Below are 21,711 nucleotides of genomic sequence, written 5' to 3' on the forward strand. Positions count from 1 at the left end.
AAGCAAAGCGAGGCCTACATTTATTTATTTATTTATTCGATTTTATATAGCCGGGCTTTGTCTCCGCCATCCGGTGGTATCCCTATTTACAATTCCCTGCATTTTCTCACTTGGCTGTAATCAGCTGGCCCCTCACGTTATTTGTTCCTGGCCAGCCTCAAAATTGTGTTTGGGGATACTTGCTTGGACTCGAGTGGGGCACAGACCTTCTACTTCCCAATCCAGAATCACGGTAACAGCGCTGTGCGCTACACATATGTTTTTGTTTGTGATATATATACATTGAGTCCTAAAGATATATGTTTTGCATCATAGGCTTCCAGGCAAGACAGTGGAGTTAGTGTCGGATTATGGTCCAGTCCATTTGATTGAGACAAACGTCTAGGAACCTTCTACTGGATTCTAAGTGAGAGCTTTGCATTTTAGGACATTATTACACATGCTCTTAGATGTATCAGGGTAGTTACTATTGTTGTGTTGTTCTCCAGCATTAGCACGAGCCGAAACCTACAACCACTACACGCCAGTTCTGCGGCTTAGCCTAAATCATTCATGGTATGTAGAGATTGTGTACAAAAATAAGTTGCATTTCTATGTGTATGACAACTGTGATTTCTTTCAGTCCCACGCCCAGCAGAGGTCCTTAGTGTTCAAGCTACTTCACACAGAAGATTACAGTCAAGATATTTTCTTCCCCAACCTTTCCTTGTTTTGTCTCCCTGTTTTCCCCTGGAGAGCCTCTCGGTACTCTAGTGTTTGATAGAGTCGGAAGGCCGTAGGGGAAGGCTGAGGAATTATCTCCGGATTCTTGACGCTCCTGCGGAACCTGCCTGGAAATCATTACAGAACGTAAAGCCCACGTGGTTTGTTCTGCCCGAGCGTCATGGATCTTGAAACTGTCTCCCTAGCGGATGTAGCTAACATGTTGGGGAACCTGCAGGTCGAGACCCAAGCATTGATGTCTAGGGTGGACACATTACATAGACAACATGCAGCAGGAGCTACGGGGGGAGGTCCATCAGTGGTTCAGGTCACCACACCTCCTTCCCTACCTTTAGCACCCCCTGAAAGGTATGCAGGAGACGCAGCACGATGTGCCGCTTTCCTTAGCCAATGTCAACTGCATTTTTCCTGTAAGGCTAATTGTTTCCCATCTGAGCAGGCAAAGGTAGCCTTTGTGATATCATACCTCAGTGGGGCGGCTGCAGATTGGGCCATACCGTTAGTTGACCGAGATGACCCACTGTTGCATAGTTACACCGCATTCAGGAGGGAGTTTTGTAAACTTTTCGACAGACATGTCTATACTCGTTCCTCTGATACAGAATTATTGAGTCTGAAGCAGGGTAATCAAGACCTTGTTGCTTACATCACTTCCTTTCGCAGACTAGTAGTTGAATCCAATTGGCCAGAGGAGAAAAGTAGTACCATGTTTTACAGGGGATTACAAGATGATCTAAAGGATGCTCTCTCACAGATCGTAGATCTACCGACTGCCTGTACTGATCTTATAGACTTGGTGGTGAAGATAGATCATCGTATCCAAGAAAGAAAGAAGGAGAGGGGTAAACATGAAGCAAGGTATATGCCTCTGAGAGAGAAGAAGGGTACGGTAGATAAGACCAGTGATGAGAGTGAGCCCATGCAGATAGGCATAGTAAGGGGGCCCCTCACACAAGAAGAAAGACAGAGAAGACGAACACTTAGACTTTGTCTGTATTGCGGGAAGGCGGCTCACTTCTTGAGAGATTGCCCTGTGAAACCCGCCCAATCCAAGTATTTGGGAAACTAGGAAGCCTGGAATACTGTGAGACAAGGATTCCAGGTAGGTCTGGGTTAACAGTCTCTTCCTCTGATTATAACAGCACCCCTACAAATCATATTTATGTGTCGGCATTTCTGTCCCATGGAGTGCATGGCTTACATGTTTTGGTAATGGTTGATTCTGGTGCATCAGGGAATTACATGGATGTAGAGTGGGCCAGAGAAAACATGATACCCTGCATGAAAAAAGAGATAGCCAGTCATGTTATCACCATAGACGGCAGCTCACTTGTTTCGGGCCCAGTAACACATCATACTACATTACTACACATGACCATAGAACCTGAGCATCATGAAGATATAAGGTTTGATCTCATATGTTCTCCACAATTCCCGGTGCTCCTGGGTATTCCCTGGCTCAGAGCTAAGCATGAGCGAATTTTGCGGATCTCGCGTTCGCGAATTTTGCGGATTTGCGGATTCGCAATCCGCAAAATCCGCGAATTCCCGCGAATTTGCGGATTTTTTTTTTTTTGTGTTCGCCCGTGTTTCTGCCAGTTCGCGAGGGTTTTGTACACTTTCGCAAATTGCGAACTTACCTGTCGGGTCGCAAGTTTCGCGAACTTGTTGTTTCTACGTGTCCAGCCTGTTTGGGACACTCTTCTTCATCACTGCCACTCTCTGTCACCACTGCCACTCTCTGACTACTCATGCCACCCTCTGGCCCACCCATGCCACCCTCTGTTTCATCACCACACCCTCTGGTTGTCCAGTGTACATTATTTTCGGCAAAGCAAAGCACACCTTCCCTGCCTCAAGTGACCTGAATTAATTTGGGGCTGATTCATGTGTCACAGAATATTTTTTTAGCTGGCACCTGCTTCCTTAGTGCGCCCTGATTAGTGATCTTTTGCACTTGCTAAGTGCTTTCATTGTTGCAAAATTAGTTACAACACCTGCCCTGCCCCAACTGACAATAATGAATTAGGGGCTGATTAATGGATTTTAACTTCCAGCCTGGCTCCTGCTTGTCTCCCTTAGCTGTAATTCAGGACCTTTGTGGCATATGTGTAACTATTCTGAGGTTCAGAGCAGGGTCACATACTAGTTTCAACTGGCAACTGAACTCTGGAGGGGCCCCTCAGGAAGCACTCCAGGAAATGGCTACTAATGATGAGCCTGAACTTTTGAACCTGGTAAGTAGTTACTTTCAGTTTTGCTAAAATCGTATTTCTGCAATTTTGCACTTATTCGCGGGGCGCGAACTCACGCGAACAGTGCGAGCAGTGCGAGCAAAATCCGCTGCTCGCGGATTTGCGGATTTTGCGGGAAATTCGCAAATCTCGCGGATTGCGGATTTCCCGAAAATCCGCAAAATCCGCGAGCGGAACGGATTTTCCGCCCACGCCTACTCAGAGCCCAAAACCCCGATATAAATTGGGAAACCTCTACAATAGCTTTTCCGCCAGCATTAGGGGCACAAGCAGTAGGAGCTTCCGTTGACAAGGTATCCATTAGTGATGAGGGTGATTCAGAACTACCATCCTGCTATCAAGATCTACGATCAGTCTTTGATGCAAAAGAAGCAGAGATCCTCCCTCCACATAGGGTCTATGACTGCCGCATTGACCTAGAGACAGGGGCAAAGATTCCATGCAGCAGAGTTTATGCTCTCACAGAAAAGGAGAATGCGTATTTACGTGAATATTTGGACACCATGTTTGAAAAGGGCTTTATTAGACCTTCCCGTTCCCCAGCCTCGTCATCTCTATTTTTTATCCCTAAGAGGGAAGGGGGTCTTCGTTGTTGTATTGACTACAGGAAGCTAAATGACGTCACTATCAAGAACCGATATCCACTACCCCTGATCACATCTCTCCTTGACCGAATCCGCAACGCCCAAATCTTCACTAAGCTAGACTTGCGTGGCGCATACCATCTTGTGAGAGTCAAGGAGGGGGATGAATGGAAGACCGCTTTCTGTACCAAATTCGGTCTTTTCGAGTAGCTCGTGATGCCCTTTGGGCTGTGCAATGCTCCTGCAGCATTTCAGTTTTTCATAAACGAAGTCTTAAAAGACATACTTGACCTATATGTTATTGCATATATAGACGACCTTCTGATTTTCTCTCCTTCGATGGAGGAACATGTACAGCATGTACGCAATGTGTTAGAACGATTAATGGATAATCGCCTATATTGCAAGTTGCAGAAGTGCACCTTTCACACACAGGAAGTCCCCTTTTTAGGGTATATCGTCTCTCCTTGAGGTCTTTGCATGGATTCCACCAAGGTGGATGCGGTATTGGCATGGCCAGCACCTCGTACTGTGAAGGAAATCCAAAGTTTTTTGGGATTGGCCAATTTCTACAGGAGGTTCATTCAAAATTTTTCTACTCTTGTGGCGCCCATTACCGCTCTGTTGAGGAAAGGTGTACCTTTTGTGTGGTCCTCAGATGCTGCCAACTCTTTCCATCTCCTGAAGACGGCCTTCACTAGCGCCCCTGTTTTACGTCATCCAGATCCAGCCTTCCCTTTTGTGGTGGAGGTGGACGCTTCTCAAGTGGCAGTGGGAGGTGTATTGTCCCAAATAGATACAGATTCTGTTGAGTGTCATCCAGTAGCCTACTTCTCACATAAGTTCACCCCTGCTGAATACAACTACGCAGTGGGAGATAAAAAACATCTGGCCATTAAAAAAGCATTCGAAGAATGGAGGCAGTATCTACTGGGTGCCAGGTATCCCGCGGTGGTGTATACGGATCACCGCAACCTACAATACATTAAATCCGCCAAGGCCCTTTCCATGAGACAACTGCGATGGTCACAATTCTTCAGTGAATACCACTTCACCGCCCAATATAGACCCGGGAGACGAAATGGCAAGGCTGATGCCCTGTCAAGGTTAGGGTTTGCATCTCCTACAGATGTAATAGAACAACCATACATCATCCCCAGGACAAGTATCACAGGATGGATGTCGACTGAAGATGATTTTGTAGTCCAGAGCAGTCAGGCTGCAATGGACGTGACAACCTTGGTAGGTTCCCGAGATGTTTCTTCAAGAGGGGGATTGGCATATGTCCAGGGGGGAGTTGTTCTTCCCACTACAGAGTTACAGGAACAGGCGATGAAATTGTACCATTCTCATCCTGTAGCAGGCCACCCAGGAATCAAGAAGACTACCAAGGCCTTGAGAGATCGGTTTTGGTGGCCTGGTATGATCAAAGATATAGAATCCTTTGTTAAAACATGCCAAGTTTGTGCTCAAACCAAGGTATCTCATCTTAATCCAGTGGGTCTACTCATGCCGTTGGCTTCCCCTCCTGGCCCTTGGCATACAGTGTCTCTTGATTTCATAGTGGAGTTGCCACTTACTAAGAAAAAGAACAACACATTGTTAGTAGTGGTAGACCTATTCACGAAGATGGCCCATTTTGTACCTTTACAAGGGTTACCCACAGCAGGAGAATTGGCTTCCGTATTCATGCAACAGATAACCAGACTCCAAGGGGTCCCTTCCGTCCTGGTTTCTGACAGAGGTGCCCAATTCTTATCACGTTTCTGGAAGTGTTTATGTTCTTTGCTCCAGATCGAGGTCCGATTGTCCTCAAGTCACCATCCACAGACGGACGGACAGACGGAAAGGGTTAATCAGTGCATTGAACAATACATACAAAATCAAGTATTGCATTCTCTGAGGGATTGGGATGAGCTTGTATGGCTAGCCGAGATTTCCTACAATAATAGTCCACACTCCTCTATCAACACTACCCCATTCTTTTGTTCCTATGGGTATCACCCCAAGTTGTTACCTTCAGGAATCCCTACCGATGGTTCCACTCCAGCTGCCACGGACAGAGTAGAGAAACTACAACAAATACATAAGAATGCACTAGACTGTCTTGAAATGGCAAAAGTGAGATACACAGCAGGGGCAAACTTACACAGAAGGTTAGAACCCATTTACACACCAGGGGATGAAGTTTGACTCTCCACGAGATATATAGCGCTAGGGGGTCCACGCAAGTTCAACCCCAAATACATTGGCCCATATAAGGTGGTGAAGATGATAAATCCGGTGGCCATGAAATTGGAACTTCCACCCTCATTCAAAATTCATCCTGTGTTCCATGTTTCACTGTTGAAACCGGTTGAACCGGGTACCAGATTGCCCCAAAGACCTGCTCCTGTAACCCTCCAAGATTCCGAAGAGTATGAGGTGGAGGCAATACTTGATTCCCGTAGAGTGGGAAAAAACTTCATTATTTGATCCACTGGAAGGGTGAAGGAATAGAAGAGTGTAGATGGGAACCAGTGACAAATATATATGCCCCTCGTCTGATACGTATGTTTCATCAAAGACATCCTGACAAATCCAAACCAGAAGAGGAAAATTGTGGGGGGAGTGTACTGTCATGCCCCGAGAGTCCGACGTACTGTCCCTTTTAGAGAAAACACTATAAAATTCCCCAGAGCCCTTGGAGCGACGCTTTACGTTCTTGCGTCTAGCTCTGTGTGTCACTGTTCCATCTTGTTCCAGTGTGCCTGACTTCCTGTTAGTCTTTCCGGTTTTCAATTGAAGTCGGAAGCCCTCCGTCCATTCGTTCCTGCGGCATTCTACTCTGCTTCCAAGTTTTGCCCCGTTACTTGTGCTCTGTAAGGCACGTTTATCTGAATACTGGCTCCGCCCGGCGGCTGGGCTTGTTCTCCGGCGTCCGGCCGGGCACAGAGTGACCCTTTTTAGGTATTTAGGTTTTTTTTGTTGTTTCCTGAGCAGACCACCCGGCGGCCGGGCTTTGTCTCCGCCATCCGGTGGTATCCCTATTTACAATTCCCTGCATTTTCTCACTTGGCTGTAATCAGCTGGCCCCTCACGGTATTTGTTCCTGGCCAGCCTCAAAGTTGTGTTTGGGTATACTTGTGTGGACTCGAGTGGGGCACAGACTTCTACTTCCCAATTCAGAATCACCGTAACAGCGCTGTGCGCTACACATATGTTTTTGTTTGTGATATATATACATTGAGTCCTAAAGATGTTTTGCATCATAGGCTTCCAGGCAAGACAGTGGAGTTAGTGTCGGATTATGGTCCAGTCAATTTGATTGAGACAAACGTCTAGGAACCTTCTACTGGATTCTAAGGGAGAGCTTTGCATTTTAGGACATTATTACACATGCTCTTAGATGTATCAGGGTAGTTACTATTGTTGTGTTGTTCTCCAGCATTAGCACGAGCCGAAACCTACAACCACTACACGTCAGTTCTGCGGCTTAGCCTAAATCATTCATGGTATGTAGAGATTGTGTACAAAAATAAGTTGCATTTCTATGTGTATGACAACTGTGATTAGAAAGCTTGTATATTTCTTTCAGTCCCACGCCCACCAGAGGTCCTTACAGTGTTCAAGCTACTTCACACAGAAGATTACAGTCAAGATATTTTCTTCCCCAACCTTTCCTTGTTTTGTCTCCCTGTTTTCCCCTGGAGAGCCTCTCGGTACTCTAGTGTTTGATAGAGTCGGAAGGCCATAGGGGAAGGCCGAGGAATAATCTTCGGATTCTTGACGCTCCTGCGGAAACTGCCTGGAAATCATTACACTGTGGCTTACATTGATTGGGCTACACAGCTGAGAGAAAGTGTAGATTCACCATCTTTACTTGTAAGCAGGGCACCTACATCTATGGTAATGGCACTGCAGATTGCATAGTTCCCTCTGTAGCCCTTAAAGACATGATGCCTGCAGAGAAAGTAAAAGATCTGGCATGAAGCTCTTGGAGATTATTGGCAATACTCAAGTGATACAAAGAGTATCTCCTCGAAACATATATGTAATCACATAAATACTCCTGGCTGAAGTGTGCAGGGATGGTGTGTATTGTTTTGTCACTAGAAAAAATAAGTCCTTGTTTTTTGTAGGATGTAAGTCACTGCCCACCCAGAGGTGGTATGATTCATCATCAGGCCCCTCCTCATGCAGGCCTAAGGCAGAATACCAGCATAAACTTAAACCTTCCTTGGAGAGGAGCTCTCTGGAAGATGCAACAAGCCGGTCTCTATGATAGTGTAATGGATGAGGTATAACACATATTGCAATGGGAGATAGAAGTGATGAAGGAGGTCAGATTAAAACTCCCTCTTGGTTTAATAAAACTTCACTATAGACCCAAATGGGCAGAGTTTTGAATTTACCTGGGGAGAGTGGTTGACATATTTCTGCATCAGGCTAATTCCCTCTGAGAAGTGCAGCTGAATTCATGAGGACCATGTCCACTCTGTCATTTTGAGAATGGAGGAAAGATAGAAAAACTTTGAATACACCATGAAATGTCTTTTTTTGGTGGGTTTTCACTGGAAATATCGTGCACGGATGCAGGTTACAGTCTCAGCTCTAAATCTGGCATACGGCAAGGGGTAACTTATCCGACTATGTACACTGAAGCATGCCACCTCATATTGGGAGAGGGCAACCATCCTAAAAAAGAAAGACTCTTTTTCCGTTTGACTAAATTATACACACTATCTGGAGATTAGCCACCTCACCACTTGTTGCCTTCTACCTTAGAGTTGTCAGCCTGCCGACATAGAATGACCGAAAGGAGGAATTCCCCATCCTACTTCTTGGTAGCTAGTCATTTACACTCATTCCTTAAGTCACTGTCAGCCTCCTTAGTAACTGCATACTCCTTTCTTTGTTACTAGTACCAGGTTACGTATGCTGGACCTTCAAAGCCCTTTTTGTCTCTCCTTGTTGTTAGCATAATTAGCACGGTCGCACTACCATGAGACTTGAGATTACCAGGAGCGCAAACTACGTTACCTGGCCCAATCATTACTCTCCCCAACATCCCATCAATATGGATGAATCTCAGGGTCTGAGTTTCGGTGAGGATGTGGCAGCAGAAATTCTTAGGACATCATCGATCCTAGGTACCGAGGGCAGTTCAGCAACAGGGAGCCAATCGGAGGATTGGGCTCTCCTAAGTTCACTTAAAAAAGAATGGCTCAAAACCACCCTCCATGGAGCCCTAATGACGGAATACTTGAAGGCTAACATCGCCCCAAATGGATTGATTGTGAACAACTTTCCTCGCCTCTTTTTGGATGACTCTGTGTTCAAGACAGAATGGTCCCTGGTGACATTGAAAGTGCACTAGGGACCTACTTATTCTAATCATTAAAACCGCAAAAAGGATAGCTGATGCTATCCTTGCTCAAATACAAATAGCTGAAGGCATATTGAAGGCCACCATTCAAAACACTATATTCAAGTGCAAACTGACCGAGATCAACAGCAAAATCAGTGAAAGTAGGGAGTTTCTGATGAAACAAAAAATCAGTAAAATACAAAAGGACATTAACAGGTTTGATAAAGAGAAAGTCTACCCATACCTTAAGGCCGACTTTACTTCTAAAGCGCGACAGACACAAGGAGAGGCTCCTCTTCTAACAGTGAGTCCAGCACCGGAAGTTGGGGCATCAACTCCGCCGGACATGCTGCACGCCCTACTTACCACAACTATCCTATGCCACCCTAACAGGCTCCACCTATATGGCAATACCCAGGGTTCCCACCAGGACCACCAGGGTACCTGCATGGACCACAACCATTCTTCCATGGCAATAACCAATCTTTTTTAGGAAGAGGTTGGGGCTTCGGAAGATGGCGGCGAAGAGACAACACCAAACAAGTACGTTGGCAGGAACAGCCTCAGAATGCTGTAGAGACACGGAGCATGACGAGGGGAAAAATAAATTAGTAATTAAACTCTCCCACAGAAACCTGACTGGGTGGAGCATGGCGTTCTCCAGAAAGGTCTTGGCTGCATTCTGACACCCAAACCTGACAGGTTCTGAGACCACTGCAACATTCACAATCTGTTTAGCAAATTAAGACTAAATGCCTTCTTCCAAGACAGACCCTCGTCTAACAACAACGATTCAGGGCTATGCCACCCATTGTCCTTTACACTGAATAGTAGCATGGTACCTAATGGGTCCTGACCTTTGAGCAAGCTGTGCTCAAGGACCTCAAAGACATTACACCTAATGCCCCATAATAGAATCTTTCCAATGCGGAGTGGGCAGCTGTGAAATCACTAGCTGATGATCCCTCAATAACTATCAAGCAAGCAGACAAAGGAGGTGCTACTGTCATAATATAAACTTGTGATTATGACACTGAATGTCTCCGACATCTCACCAAAGACAGATATTACACCCCCATCAGCGAGAACCTTACCAAAAGGCTCTCCACCATCATATCAACTATGGCATTTACAACAGAAACTGAGGGGTGGATCACTAAAAATTAGTCAGATTTCCTGGTGACAAAAGACCCTAAAACACAGTACTTTTATATCCTCCCTATACACAAAGGGATGAATCCAGTCCCTGGGAGACCCATAGTCTCCGGGATAGGGTAACTATTGGAACTACTATCTAAGTTCTGGGACCAATTCCTCCAGCCACTAGTGAAACAAACACCAGCCTTCCTCCTTGACACCACGTCGGTACTATGGCTCATGGATGATTTTCCACGTCAGAGCGAGATTGATTTGTTAGTTTCCCTAGACGTGGAAGCACTTTACACGAATATACCCCAACGTGCCACTCCAGAGGTAATTGAAGATGCTTTCAGTACTTCAGACTGAACATCACCCACACCAATACCGTTTGTGATGGAGTGTGCTACCCTCGCCCTTACTGAGAACTTTTTCGAATATGACAAGAAACTCTACCACCAAACACAGGGTACATCCATGGGTAGCACATTCGCTCCCAGTGTGGCATGTCTCTATGTGGTAGTATTTGAGTCCAGATCCATCTTCAATCTATCCAACCCCTGCTAATGCAACCTGATTATGTGGAAGAGGTCATGACATTCTAGTCTTGTGGAAGGGAGACAGAAGTAGCTGTGAAGACTTTTGTCTGTGGATTAACACTCCATACCATCTCTGATTCCACTGTTTCCTTTCTGGACGTGAACATCAATCTGTCTTCAGGCATTTTAAACACAAGACTATACAAGAAACCTATGGACTGCAATTGACTCTTACTCTTTAGCAATCACCACCCCAGGGCCCTCAAAGCCAATCTGCCACTCGGACAATTTCTCCGTATCAGGAGGAATTTTACCTCCGTTGAGGACTATAAGGTTGAAGCTATCAAGCTAGCATCAGATTTACGCAAACGAGAATATCCACAACAGACAGTCTCCATGGCCATGAAGAGAGCCAGGAACAACATTAGAGAGGCACTTTTGGAGAAAAATGCAAAGAATCCCACTGAGGCGATCACATGTTTAACCTCTTACACCCCTGCCTCTAGCCAGATTAGAGACATCATATGCAGGCACTGGGACATTCTGAACACAGGCGATTTGACACTACCAGCCCCTAGATTTGCGTTCAAAAGAACGAACATTTGAAGCATCTACTGATACACACCAGACCCAGATCCAAAAATGTACTGAGCCAAAGATGCCTATGGGACTTACCTCCTGCCACTGGCCACTACCCATGTGGATCCTCTGCTGTGTGCCCCCAAACTAAACTCACAAGTTAATAACTTTTACCAACAATTTCACTTGGCAGATGAGGAAACATACCAACTGCAACACAGCCAATTGCATGTATTACTATCCTGCCCATGTGACCTCGCGTACGTGGAGATGACTACTAAACCAGTCAAGACCTGTATAACAGAACACAAGAGCAACATCAGGTGCCACAAAACCACAACATGCCTTTAGACCCATTTCTTAACAAGCCAGCACACCTGCGACACACTCAGGTGGGTGATCCTGAAAGCACACACTTCCATCACCCCAATGCGCTATTTAGAATTGAACAGCGATGGGTACACCATCTGTGCACAGCTAGGAATGGCCTAAACTAGGACATCCACCGGAGCACCCAGAGTAATCACCAATCTGGGATATAAACCATTCAATCATCGCTCTGGGATAGAACCCATGTAGTAATACAAGTTAGGGTCCTGCTCTACTTGAGATATTTACATGTCCACACCTGTGCGGACGCCAACCCTGACAAGCAACATTCACATACACCATTTACTCCTATACTGCCTTAGGTACATGACACTCCTCAGTGCAGGTTCATTCAACATCTCTTCTCACCGCGCATCATGTACTCCTAGACTGCCTGAGGCCATGGCACCCCTCTGTGCGAGTTTATTGAACATCGCTTCCCTGTATGTCATTACAGCAGAACTTGTTTCTTTAATTAATCAACCCACAGGAATGTGCCTGGTATAGTACGATTGCATACTGCATCTTCATAGCGGGAGAAAACCATTAAGCACAACTAGATCACTAGTTCCTGAACTGCATTTTAGACTGCCCGAGCACTTCTCAGCATGACCACAGATTTTATCTCTGCTATTTGGTCTTGCAAACTCCTAAGTATGATTCCAAGATGGCGCTCCCAATTGAGACCCTCTTTCCCCTTCAACATGGCCGCCGTGCATACTCCAAAGGTTTCAAGAGCATTGTGATAGAAATATGACGCTGTCTAACCCTGTCCACTCAAAACAGTTAAGTCCAGCCCAATCAGATTGTAAATCAATGACAAAACATCATGATCATCCTGGTTTATAACATGTCAACTGTGAAAAGAATAGTGTCTCCTGGACTTTGGCTTCCATTGTTCTCTGCCCTGGCAACGAGGTCTAATCATTCCTTTTCTCAATGATTAGCACCCTGGTATACATCTCTGTTCTTTCCCCAGTCTCTTGTCCCTCCCCAACCAGCATACATGCTCATGGCCTACACCGAGGATTGTATGTTGCTGTTCATTACTCTCGATTACTTTATCCACAGGAAAGGGAAAAATATGATTTTTTTCTTCATGATCTGGGTTTTATTTTCCCCTTCTCTCATAACCACAGCTTTTGCCCACATCATTATCCAACCTATGCTGAAGATGTCTTAGTTTTAGGCTGATCAACCTTCATGGGGCAACTCAAGAAAACATAATCTCCAACCACAATCTTTACGGTCTGTTCCTAGTTGTTGAAACATTGTAACTGCATATGTAACATTGCACTATAACATACATCTCACACACACTGCCTCTTCTAAATATTTCACCATTCTTTATATCAAATCTCCAAAGAAAAGCAGTAACACCACTTTCATTCAGACATTGTCCTTGAAAGTAGAGGCCTTCCATAACCTCAACTGGCCCTTAAAAAACTCCCTTCCCTAGTAGGCTCATCTGAAAATCTCCTCTTAAATCAGCTCTCCTTTTTATCCTCATTTCCTCACCTGCCTCAGGTCTTCCAGTCAGATAGATTGGGGTGATGGGAGGATTCAGCTTCTTTATGTAAATGTAAATGTAAATGTAGAGGTACTTGTATAGCACATGACTACCTGGAGGCCTCTAGGCACTTGTATGAATACCGCTGAGGAACCCTTCCTGGCCTTTCCCTGTGTAGTGCCCACTCCTGGGCACCCCCAAGGTGAAGCCAGGCATCCTAGCGTTGTTGGGGCCGTTGTGGAGATTAAGCAAGCTATTGCCCAGAGTTGCATAGTGGGACCCATGATTAGAATAGGCACTGAGGTGAGAATTAACAGGTCAGAGGAAATTGAGCCCAAGACCCGGCGAGGCGGGAATTGAACCCAGGTTCCACCCAATCGGGTCTGACTGTTAGCCGCGGAGAGGGGTGTGATGCTGGCGTTGCACTTTAGCTTAGGGTACCTGTCCTGTCCTGCATCTATCCTATCCTGATCCATATTGGTCCACACCTGTCTTGGTTCTGGTCTGCACCTGTTTATCCTGTTGGCATCTGAACTTTCAGGATTCCTGTCCTTTTATCTCAGCCCGTGGCCAGGGTTGGTCTTCACACCATTCTAGGTAAATATAAATCTGTCTGGGTATGTCATTGTATTATTTTCTTCTCTGTCCCTCCCTACGTTTCAATGCCTAAAAGAAGTCTCGTAATATTTCTACATATCATTGCTTTAATCATTATTTTTCTACTTGAAAAAGCTTTAATTGCTTCAGTATGGACTGTGACATTTAAGACTTTGCATAGATAAAATGTTTACACTTTTCCAGAGTCTGTGGTTATTTTCTGAAGGTAAATGAAACCTTATTTTTGTACCTATTATTCTAACACCTTGATCCCTTAGGACTTAAATACAGGTGACAAGGATTGGTAAGTCAAAGAGTATAGGTACAAGTCCTAAAGTATAAATAAACCTGATTGGCAATATAGTAGAAATCTGGATTTACCTGTTCAAAGAGTGTATGTTTTATGGGCCCAGGTGAGTATGATAATTGAGCAGGTAACTCCGCGTGCCGTCAGTATTTCTTTTGGTAGCACAATGATGGTTAGGGTTTAGTTATGATAGATAGTTAGTTGTGTATTGACTATTAATTATTGATTTGTATTGATTTCATGTATTAACCATAAACCTATTTGTATTGTTTTATGTTTGTTTGGAATCCCTGGGGGTAGAATATCGGGTGGTAAATTGAAGCCACACTGCAGTGAGGTCACTTGCAGATGAAGTAAGTGCGTAAAGTTAGGTAGAACTTGAAGCACTGATTAGGGATTTCTATATAAATGAGTGAATAAATGATAGCAAAGGAGTTCTCTGGTAAAACGTTGGCCTTATATCACCTAGAAAGGGTAAGCCTGAAGGAGTAACAGGTTATTTGATGCTTGTGTGAAGAGTAAGCAGAAGAGATTTACTCGTAGTGAGTGAAGGGTAAACGGGCGGGATGTACTTGCAGTAAAAGTAAACTGTCTTTCCAGTGAATTTAGTCAATCGAGCACAGTGGCAAATGTTTCTTTGTTGTTAATTAATGAATTATGCATTTAAAAAGAAATACATTTTCGTATTACCTTGCAAAGGAGGGAGTCAGTCGCGGTGCTGCACTAACGTCACTGAGAACTGCGCTAGTACTGATTGAGACAGCGGGTGTGTAGCTGAGGTAATAATTGTAAAGGAGGGGTGAGTGCAGGAGCGTGAGAACTTGTCTCACGGGAAAGGCTGCGCAACCTTTGGTTGGATTTATTTGAATTCTACTTGTCGATTGGTTATTGGCAAATAAGAAACGCGCTGGTATTGGAAAGCATTTAAGTGAACAAGTGAGTAAAATTGCCAATACAACTGTCGTTTCAAATCATATGTGGTATTTAGATCCAGCATTTATAGGAAATCGACCTGATAGAAAATATCTAGGTTTAGCTAGAGAACAGCAGGTTAGAGGAAGACCTTATATCATGTACGGAGACAAAAGAAAATGACGCTTTTTAAGAAAATAAAGAATTATTTTAAAAAGGATGACAACATTAAGACCAGAGAAGGGATTATTATTCCACCACTAAATACGCCTGCATCATACATGATGGTAGAAAGGGGCTGTCACACTTGTGTTTGGTTAGAAAACTGGATGGAGTACACTAAGGAGGATGGTATTGTGGCATTTCCAGAAAATGGTACCTTTAACAGTAGAATTGTGTACAATTTAAGAACTCGCATGAATGAGTTAGATCCCAGACCTAGATTAACTCAGTATGATGCATTAGAGGAATTGGAAACAGAGGCTTTTGAGAGGGACAGACCCAGAAGTGACAGATATTGGAGTAAATTCTATTCCAGATACCCTAAAGAGACAAGAGATATGCAAATGAGGAAAGGGAGACAGTCCATGTTAGTGGAAGGATTGTATCCTGTACTAACCTTAGAAGAACCATCAGGAAGCAAGTGTACAGAGAAGACAAAAAAATTATTGACATGTGGTGATTCAGAAGATGATTATCTAGAGGATTTGTTAATTAAAAATCTGCAACCTTACAATGAAGAGACAGTTAGAGTTAACCCTAGTGTCCCGTTCTTGAGAACACCTTTGATTCCACAAGTGGTACATGAAACCTCATTAGAAAAAGTGTTACAGGAAAGGGAAACAGAAGGAATAAATAAACAGAGAAGTGAGTTAATTCAGAAAATCACCCAGTTGAATATTATTCTTGAGCCCTAACAATTCCGGATATGTCCTGTTGTTTTATTGTATGGAGATAAACAGCCCTGTCCTAAAACCCCTGTTCTGACTACACCTGTAGTACAACTGAGAAAGGAACCTTTGATAAATGATGACCAGGCAAGTGAGTGTGAGTCAGTGATTTCCCTGATGGATCTACCTCTAAGGGAACCTTTGGGTGGTTCAATCAGAATAAGCACTTTCGGAAACTCTAGAAATGTACAGATGGAAACATCAACAGGAACAAGAAGTGCCACTGTAGTAACCCCAGAGGAAATATAGAGGTGGACCTGAGACGTAGAAAAGCCGAAATCACAGCCAAAGGTATTAGACATTTTCAAATTAAGAGTCGAAATAGAAGAGATGATCACTGGCAAATGTAGGATTGGAAAGGTTAAATACATTCAACGATGAAGAGTTGTGATTTATATGTCGAAGTATCACTCAAAATACAAAAACATTTCATGAGAAATTAATAAATTTGGCTTCTGATATGGGAATTGACATAGGTAAATCTAAAGTGTTACAAAAACCTTACAGAGCTGAATTTTCTGACAAAGACTTCGAAAATATGAATGTGTCAGGACAAAAATTGCAAATAAAAGAATTGTTGTCATTATTACAAAAGTGGGGTGATTTAGACAGATGGAAAGCTAGATGGACAAAGAAAAAGGAGGAAGCTCAGGCAAATCGCACTGCATCTGAATATGTACTAAAGGAACCAAAGAAAGTAGAAAGGTTGTGTCCCATGAGAGAAGTGCCAGGAGGAGGTTATGTACATGTCCCATGGTCCCGACAGGATATTTTGTCATTTACAAATGATTTCCCAAAACTTCGAGAGAAACCTTTTGAATGGTACAGAATGAACTGAGATTCTGTAAAGAAAAAAGTTTACCTGTCACAGGTGTGGAAAATTGGAGCATTGGAAGAACGAGGGTAAGGCTGTGCAAAGTAATAATGTCCAAAATGACAATTTGAATCCACAGACACAGAATGGGGTGTCAAGAAAGCAACCACACCAGGTAATACAGAACCAGTTACCACTTGCACCTATGCCAGAATCTGGGAGCCAAGCTAAGTACAGTGTACATACCACAAATTGGGAGGTAAATGGTAGGAGAGACACAGTGACACCACAATTTCTTTTGAGTGACTCATTCTTCAAAGAAGACAGTTTCTGACGGTGCCTGAGAGGGGAGGACAAGGATTTGGCGCATCCTTACCAGTAGATCAGTCAGGTCCATACATTGAGGGAAATGATGTTACCTTTTTGTTGGACACTGGTGCTACCCGTTCTACTGTGAGAACAGCAGACGTTTCAAACCTACCCCTTTCGGGAGAAGCGATCCAAGTAGTGGGTGTTTCTAATAAACAAAGTAGGACCCCTGTTACAGAACCCATGGAAGTAAGAATAAGCAATTTTAAAGAAAGGCATAAGTTTGTTGTGTGCGACTCTAGTCCAGTGAACTTGTTAGGCAGGGATTTGCAGTGCACAATGAACTGCACAATCTTTTGCACGCCAAGTGGTGTTGAAATTCAGACCCCAGATGAAGACGGAATCTACAAATAATGTTAGCGAAGCAGGAAATTGAAATTAAAAGGATGACCCTAAAAGATTTACCAGAAGAGCTGCAGAATACCGTAAATTCTGATGTATGGGATTTTACCGGAAAAGAAGTAGGATTAATGACAAATATCGATCCAATAAAAGTGACAGTGGAGGAAGGTGCAGTTTACCCAAATATTCGACAGTACAAAATGAGCCCAGAAATAAAAGCAGGTGTTGCAGCAGAAATAGAGCGTTTGGTTGAGCAAGGTATTTTACTAAAAATAATGAGCAACGGCCACCAGCTGCTGCGTGTGCCTCCCGCCTGCCTCGCTGCCCCTGCCGCCGCCGTGTGACCACGCCCCCTGCCACCAAGCGGCGTGGTCTCCTGCGGTCTAGCGCTGTGCTCGCCTGATCTGCAGGCTCCTGTACCCCGTTCTCTTGCTGTGTGCCCCTCTGCCTGTTGAGTTATATTTTGTTCATTTGTATTGTGCTTACTGTATTTTTCGCCTGTCCCCCTGTTTCTCGCTCCCCCCGGTCTCCTCCCTCCCCGCTCCCCGCTTCCCGCCACCGCCGCTAACCACGCCCCCTTTTCTTTCTGTACCCTCCCCGCTCCCGCCTCCCAGCTGCTCCGCCCTCCCTCGTACTTCGCCATATATGGCGACCGTGCGAACGCGCAGCGGTCACACGCAGCGGGCGCGCCGAAGGCGCGCCAAAGGTAAGCCCATCTGCGCCCGTCTGCGCCTGGACCGCGCCCAGCACCCGAACCCCTGGCCCCCACCGACGGAAGACGACCCGACTGTCCTACGACGCCACCAAACTCATCGCACTCAACACCGGCGGGCTCCCTGGATGATACCGAGCCACTCCGAGGTGCACCCACGGACCCTTCAGCTGCCACGCCTGCAAGTTCACCTGCATCCGGACCTGCCCCGCACCAGCACCCGCCAAGCTGAACACCAGCAGCAACCACCTCAAGTGCATCCTGCTCAACACCCGCTCCGTCCACAGGCACACCATCGAACTCTGGAACCTCCTCGACACCACATCTCCTGACGTTGCCTTTCTCGCAGAAAACCTGGATGAACGACTCCTCAGCACCGGACATCGCCATCGCCATCCCAGAGGGATACAAGATCACCCGAAGAGACCGCGTCAAACAGACGGGAGGAGGCGTCGCCATCATCCACAGGGACACAATCCACACCGACGACACCCTGACAACCGCCGAACACCTGCACTTCCAGATCCGCACCGACCCGAACACCACCCTCAGAGGCACCCTGATCTACCGACCCCCGGGACCACGCACACTATTCAGCGAGGACATCGCCGACTTCGTCAGCCCGCATGCCCTCCCCTCCGCTGACTACATCCTCCTGGGGAACCACAACTTTCACCTGGAGAACAACAACGACCGCAACACCATCACCCTGCTCGACAACCTCGCCAACCTCGGACTCAAGCAGCTGGTGTCCACCCCCACCCACCTCGCTGGAAACACACTTGACGCCATCTTCTCATCCAGCAAAGACATCGCCTTCAGCCACGCCACTGGACTCCACTGGACGGACCACAGTTGCGTCCACTTCACCTTCAGAAAAACGACGATCCACCACCACCAGCAACAGGTTGCTCGAAGAAGCTGGAACAAGATCACAGCCGACCAGCTCGCCGCTTCTCTGAGCCAGAACCCTCCCGCCAGCTCAGCGAACCCCAGCCAGGCCGCCGACAACCTCATGAAGTGGATCAGCAACTGCGCGGACGAACTCAACCCACTGAGGACCCCGCCCAGCAGACCCGGCAGCAAGAAGGCCCCATGGTTCACCGACGAACTCAAGAGCTCCAAGAAGAACTGCCGAGCCCTCGAGAAAGCCTGGAGAAGGGAACCAACACCGGACAACATGACCGCCCTCAAGCTTGCCACCCGGAAGCACCACCAACTGATCCGCGCCACCAAGAAAACTGCATTCAAGGACCGGCTGGACAACAACGCACACAATTGCAAGGAACTCTTCAACATCGTGAAAGAGCTCTCCAACCCCAACGCCGGAAACAACGACATCACCCCATCGCAAGACCTCTGCAATTCCCTCGCCTCCTACTTCCACAACAAGATCGCGGACATACACAACAGCTTCAGCACTCAACCGACGCACGCCACGACCGAACCACCGCCCCCCACCACCACCCTCCGCACCTGGACTCCGATCAGCACCGAAGACACCATCCGCATGATGAACTCCATCCACTCCGGATCTCCGACCGACCCCTGCCCTCACCACGTCTTCAACAAGGCCGACGCTGTCATCGCACCCCACCTGCGGGACATCATAAACACCTCCTTCGACACCGCCACCTTCCCGGAGAGCTGGAAGCACGCCAAACTCAGCGCCCTACTAAAGAAACCTACAGAGGACCCCACCGACCTCAAGAATTACCGCCCCATCTCGCTCCTCCCGTTCCCAGCCAAAGTCATCGAGAAGACCGTCAACAAACAGCTGGCCGCCTTCCTCGAGACAAATGGATCCCTCGACCCCTCACAGTCTGGCTTCCGAGCCAACCACAGCACCGAGACCGCCCTCATCGCTGCCACCGATGACATCCGAGCCCTGATGGACAACAGAGAAACAGAGGCCCTCATCCTCTTCGACCTCTCCGCGGCATTCGACACTGTCTGCCACCGCACCTTAGTGCAGCGCCTCAGCAACATCGGAATCCAGGAGAAGGCACTGGAATGGATCGTCTCCTTCCTCGACGGAAGAACACAGAGAGTCCGTCTACCACCGTACAAGTCAGAGGCCACCGAAGTCATCTGCGGCCTCCCTCGAAGATCCTCGCTGAGCCCCACCCTCTTCAACGTCTACATGAGCCCCCTCGCGGCCATCGCACGCCAACACAACCTCAACATCATCTCCTACGCTGACGACACCCAGCTGATCCTCTCCCTGACCAACGACCCCGCCGCCGCCAGAGCCAACCTGCACGAAGGGATGAAAGACATAGCCGAGTGGATGACGACCAGCCGCCTGAAACTGAACTCAGACAAGACGGAAGTCCTCATCCTGGGATCCTCGCCCTCCACCTGGGACGACTCCTGGTGGCCCCCGCCCTGGGCACCGCACCCAAACCGACAGACCACGCACGCAACCTGGGCTTCATCTTGGACTCCTCCCTCACCATGACCAGACAAGTCAACGCCGTCTCCTCGTCATGCTTCAACATCCTGCGCATGCTACGGAAGATCTTCCGGTGGATCCCCACCGAGACCAGGAAGACGGTCACCCAGGCCCTCGTCACCAGCCAACTGGACTACGGCAACGCCCTCTACGCCGGAACCACCGCCAAGCTTCAGAAGAGACTCCAGCGGATCCAGAACGCCTCAGCCAGACTCATCCTCGACATCCCACGACACAGCCACATCTCCGGACATCTGAGAGACCTGCATTGGCTCTCCGTCAACAAAAGAATCACCTTCCGTCTCCTCACACACGCACACAAAGCCCTACACGATCAAGGCCCAAGCTACCTCAACAACTGCATCAACTTCTACGCTCCCAAACATCATCTCCGATCAGCCAGCCACGCCCTCGCCACCGTCCCCCGCATCTGAAGAACGACAACAGGAGGAAGGTCCTTCTCCTACCTGGCCGCCAAGACCTGGAACTCCCTCCCGACTGACCTGCGCCTGAGCCAAGACCACCTCTCCTTCAGGAAGAAGCTCAAGACCTGGCTATTCGAGCAGTAGCAGCACCCCCACCCCCCCAAGCGCCTTGAGACCCTCCGGGTAAGTAGTGCGCTCTATAAATGTCTGTGATTGATTGATTGATCCATCTAATTCACCCATAATTGGTACAAAGAAACCACATGGAAAATATAGAGTAGTGCAAAACCTTCGTAAAATTAATAAAATTGTCATCCCATGTTGTCAAGTTGTGCCAAATCCTGCAGTAATTCTATATCAGATACCGTGGGGAGCCGGATGGTTCACTGTAATTGATTTAAGCCATGTGTTTTTCTCTATTCCATTACACCCAGATAGCAAATTTTTATTTTCATTCAAGTTTGACAAGCATGTCTATGTCTGGAATCGTGTTCCTCAGCGGTACACGGAAAGCCCATCGATATTTAATCAGATTCTGCAAAAAAGTCTTGAATCTCTGGTACTGCCCAGACAATCTGCCCTGGTGCAGTATATTGATGACCTATTGGTGGCGTCTACAACTCGAAATGACTGCTTTGTTAACACAATCGCATTGCTGAATCATTTGGTCAAAGGTGGACATAAAATGTCACCTGAGAAGTTACAGTTTTGCACCACTTCGGTAAAATATCTGGGGCACCAGATAGAGATCAAAATAATCAGAAACATAAATCTACCTCAAA

Source organism: Lissotriton vulgaris, chromosome 2_1 (genome assembly GCF_964263255.1).
Source record: "Lissotriton vulgaris chromosome 2_1, aLisVul1.2, whole genome shotgun sequence".
NCBI classification, from domain to species: Eukaryota; Metazoa; Chordata; class Amphibia; order Caudata; family Salamandridae; genus Lissotriton; species Lissotriton vulgaris.